The following is a 5,645-nucleotide window of genomic DNA, read 5'->3' as shown; positions in this document are numbered from 1 at the left end:
CCAAGTTTCTCTTCAGTCCTAGTACATACTTGACATTGGTCAAGATAAGTCGAGATCCATGCTCCCTCTGAAAAATAAACGTGCCTACACCTGAGACACTATACTTCTCATCATTACCCATCACTATGAGTATCTGCAGATCTTTCTCCTCCAAAGTACTGAATAAACTCTTGTCACCGATCATGTGGAAAAAAGCTCCACTATCAAGAAACCAACCACTTCCCACCATGGATGAAACCATGCATGCAAAGAGTGTGAAATCCAACTCAAATTGTGAAGCAAGTGCCTCACCTTCAGATCCTTCCCCGGATCCCTTCTTGGATTTCCTCCGTGGACAATTTGTAGCATAATGGCCCACCTCATGACAACGAAAGCATCACACTTTCGATTTGTCAACCTTCTTCCCATCATTGGAAGAACTGGATTCAGAAAGAGAAACCTTCTCCTTCCCCTTCTTTGCCTTACTCGATAAGGCACAGTTCTCCTCATCCCGCATGGATGAAGAACTGTCTCTGGTGCTCCATCTGATCTCCTCATGCATCAAGTCCGACCATAGTCATTCCAAATCTGGCAGTTTCTCCCTTCCATTCACCGAGTCCTGGTAGCTATGCAGTGCTAGACTCGCCATATCCTCATCCGATGTCACGACCCCTACACTTGCAAGCTCATCCCTGCATGTGATGAGCTTGGTCAGATACATAAATATCGTCTCATCCCTTTCACTCTTGATCTTTCGAAGTTTGTCCTTCAGTGCCAGCTTCCTCTGATCACTACTATTCTGATATAAATTTTTCAATGTTTTACACATTGCATGCGGAGTCTCCTTCCCATGGAGGCTCGAGACAATGTGATCTCACACTCCCTCCATGAGAATTCTCCTAGCTCTATCCACACACTTCCTCCATTCCACCTGCTCAGTCTTGTCAGTAGGCTTAGGAATTTCTTGATCAATGAAATCCTTAGGGCCATTATCTTCCAAAACTGCCTCCATGCGATCCTTCCAAGCTATATAGTTTGAGATGCCATCAAGGGCATACTCAAGCCTCAAACCATAGAATTCCATCGATGAAATAGATGTGATTAGAACTTGAGATCTATATCCCGAATAATAAACTTGGAATTTCTCCTGCTAGTATATTTTTCTTGCTTGATCACCTGTGCTCCAATACCATGTAGAATTTTCTCTACAAATCATCTAACTCTGATACCATGTAGAAATTTCACCTGTAGAACAAACCGATATATGCAATGTCCTAAAGCATAATACTTGTTCTACTTCTACAAAACATTAAGCAGAAGCATAATCGAATTCATGAGAAACATAAAGTAGAAACATGCATAACTGATCAAGAGAAATAATCACACATAACACAAGATATATCCAAGGGAAAGCACCAGCATAAAACCCCAACCATGTATTATCAATCAAGTGAAAATCCTCTTCATAATACAAAAAGAATCAGCTCTCAAGCTATCCAGTTCTCAATGAACTATGAAGATATGAAGATATGTCTCATGAACCAACCAAGCCCTGTTTATATAGGCTTTACCTATGGTCCTTGTGTAGTTTTCTTAGGAAATAATAGCAAAAGCATATGCTATTAATGCCAAACATACCAAATTAACCGATGGTCCAACTACGCAATCCTTGAGGACACTAGTTCCTCAACCATGCAAAAACTACTTACTAGAAATAGTCAAGCATCTGATACTACATTGTCCCACATCTGATCTCAACTGGGTCTCTGACAGAACTGACATGCAACAGTTATCCATGAGTGAATTCTCAGTTATCTAAAATAATAGTTGTCACATGCATACAAGCATTAACAAACTATATTTTATTATTTTAACAACTTGTTAAAATAATCTAACTGGACTTGAATAGTTAGAACTAAGTCAACTGATTCTCTCATTATAGAAATCATACTTATTCCCTCAATCAGTGGAGGAAATTAAGGATAAATTCCTCAATCAGTGGGACAAGTCATGTGTATGCTCGCAAAGACTTCAAATTCGAATTTCCTTAACTAATTAACTCAACTGAATTAATTAATTAATATTTCCAAAAGCTGTTAAGACCAAAATTAATTTTACTTCCTATAGATAGACTAGGGACTACTATAAATAGGAAGGACAAAGAAATTCTATTTTTAGAACTTTCTATTTTTAGCAGTTTCACCTCTCTCCCAATGTGGCCAATGACCTCACTGGCCAAGCTGCTATTTTTAGACATGCTATTTTTAGCAGGTCTATTTTTAGCACATTCTAAATTTAACATTTCTTGTTGCACATTTTTCAACAACAAAAGTTCAAAATATTTTAGGCAATGTCAAGGAAAATTTCTTTCTGTACTCCTTAACTCATATTTCGCCCCATCCACATTTTGATAGACCAATTATCAAGATCATAGAATGATCTTTTATTTAATGAAGGAGTCCAAGGGCTAACAATTTAAGGACATGATCATTTTTTTTTTTAAATGGACAGTCTTGTCTGACTTGCAAGGACTTGGGTGTCAAACTTACTTTCGGGACAATGTTATTCACATGTCAAAATTTTGAGTATGACTTGGGGTTGAGTTTGAATGAGAGGATTTTGCTTAATATTGTTTATTCAAGGAAAAGAACCAAATTTAGAGTCCATTGCCATGATGTGTTACATTCGAATGGCATGAATGCATGAATTTCAAAAGGCTGAGATATGATATAAATCTTAGGGAATTTTGACCAAATAAATAACCCAAACCTGACACTTGAGATATGATATAAATCTTGGGAAATTTTAACCAAATACATAACCCAAACCTTAAACCTAGTAGTGTGAAATCCATTGTTTGAAGTGTGGTTACTGAAGACAAATTTCTTAAATACTTTTAAAAATTAACATACAAATAATTTATAAAAGCATGTAATTTTGTTGTCAATCAAATGTCAAACTCGATAACAATTAAAGCGATAACGTGCAATGACAATCCAAAATCGACAAGACATATTGGACAAATGCTCAAAACTCATTGGGAACATCCTAATCCTACAGGTTGCTCATCTAAAGCAACCGAAGATGTTACCTTGGCTGGGAAACATGGAATGTTGATGATATAAATGACAAAAAGATAAATAACTAAAATTGATTAGTAGAACTAGCGCAAACAATGAATGATAAAAAAAATGAAAATGGGGCAAAATATCACATACCCACTCCATGAGACTACCATTCGCTTCCATACTCGATGTTTCCCAAGACTAAGCAGGTCATTCCACTGGTGTCCACATCCTTGTATCAATAGTAGAATTCATCCTTGTATCCACATACAACCTGCGTTGGTCATACCCTTCCGTAAAGAAAAAAATAAAATAAAAGGAAGCTCGAAATCCTTTTTACTGTTCAATGGTTTAAAGATTTTCAAGCGTGTATTTAAAAAGAATCTTCTCATATGAATATCCTTGCTTGCTTTGAAACTCTATTCAAATACATCACTTCCTCCAAAAAATTTACATTTTGTGAATCGTCATAATTCAAGTCATCAATTAAACGAAATTTTATCATCCCTAGAGAAGGGGTGCTATGAAGAAAGCAACCTAATACACTGATTTCCCTATCATGAAATTAATTTATGTCTACATAAACCTATATATACGGAGATGAGAGAATGGGGATATGAGACATCAAGGTATGGGATATTTTGAAAGTTCCTGCATTGCATTTCAAAACCAGAATAAGCCAACTCTGCACTCATTTACGAGGTAAAAGACATAAATATTCATTATGAACATCATGGAAAAAACCATGGAAGAATTTTATGGTCTTTTCACATCTTATAGCAGGTTAAATTTTTTAATTTAGGTAGTGTAGATTTTCATTAAGGAATAGGTATGAAACAAATTCGTTACTTAGTTTTGTTTCATATCTATTGGATATACTGAATATGCAAACTGGACATAATAATGAACCAAAACATAATAGTCAACCTAAGCTACATCAATATATGCTTTGTATAAAAAAAAAAATTATGCTATACCTGACAACTAAGTAGCAAATGCAAACATTCTTAAACATTGAAACATGTTGTTCATTGCACATGTAAAAGAAAATCAAAAATTATATTTTTACCAAGATAAAGTTATCACCCATTAACAAGTATTTCTTAGATTAGGAAGCCTCTCGAACAACAAGTTGAGAAGACACATATTTCTTTAAGAAAAGGCACAACACATATGACCATATCCTTTAATGATTTAAAGCTCCCCATCATCTCAATCAATATGTCCAGAAAGGAATTGTATGCATTATCGGGATATGAGTCCATTTCTAGTATAGTCAAATTACTTCCACGTTTCATATTGAGTCTCAAGATAGAGCATGAAAGCTCTTGAAATAGTATCCCATTCACTCTCAAATATTTTATCATGTATGCCCCTGCATACACATACAAGACAACCTAAATTTACAGTGGTTTATATTTTATCCACATACAACCTGCATTTACACTGGTTTCATTGTAAAGCGTTGAAACTAATAGTAAAATCCAGACTTAAATGGTTGTAGTTTGAAGCAATGTGATTGAAGAGGTTTTTCCCATATCTAGTGACTGTTTGACGCAAATTCAGTGATTCCTCTACTGAGGACCACAAACGCAGGGAGTGCACAAAAGGTCGAATACTGACGATCAAATATTCTTTATGGTTTGGATAGTCGAGTGGGGCATCCAATCAAATTGGATGAGCATACAACTAAGCTTCAAAAGGGGTCCTATGCAAGTGCTTTTAAATGATATCCCTTGGAAGCTTCAACATAGTACTCAGTATCATCATACAAAGGACCACCCAAAAACAAACCATCTGATCTTGTTGAAGTTTGAAGAACCAAGTCACCCTTTTTCAGAAGACCATTGCTACTGTCATTTTGAACAATTATTTTAATGTCTGGGGTTATTGGCAGCACTGACCCTGAATGTACTTTCCTAGGAACCCCAAAAAAGAATGAATATTAGGTTGGCACCCATCAGTTTTAACAGTAACGTGTCGACTTCTTGGATAAAACAAGACCTTTTCAAAACTATTTTTTTCACTAGCATTCCTTTTATCTCTCAGAACAAAGACCATTTCATCTTCAAGATTGATCCAATGAGTGTACTTATATACAACAATGTTTCTTGGTCCATTAGAACTTGAAACAAGTTTGACATTATTGATCATATCTATAAATGCACCCTCCTTTTTCCGCATGTCTACAATAATGCTTCAAGACAACTCATTTGCTTTTGGATAAGAACTTGAATCAATATGTATTTCACCACTCAGTAGATATTTTCCACCAGTAAAATATATAGGCTTATGGTTCAATACATTTAATTCTAATGAAGACATTCCAAAGAAAATGCACGAATTCAAGAAATGAAGCATGTGCACATGAGAAGCTTCTAAGGAGATTTTCTACCATCCTTTCTCAATCAACAAATTCATTGGTTCTTTGTTTGGATGTACAATGTAAGAAGCCACTGGATGAGTAGACATAATACGCAACCAATAGCTTTTTTGGATAAACACTATCTTTGAATTATCAAAAACACCACCATTGACATCAATAACCTTTCTCTCCCTACACCAATCATCATCCCAATCTAACAAAACAAATGAAGGTCC

The sequence above is a fragment of the Pinus tabuliformis genome, chromosome 1_2 (assembly GCF_031772625.1).
Source record: "Pinus tabuliformis cultivar Carrire ecotype Pingquan chromosome 1_2, CPIR1, whole genome shotgun sequence".
Taxonomy (NCBI): Eukaryota; Viridiplantae; Streptophyta; class Pinopsida; order Pinales; family Pinaceae; genus Pinus; species Pinus tabuliformis.
This window is presented reverse-complemented; position numbering follows the sequence as displayed.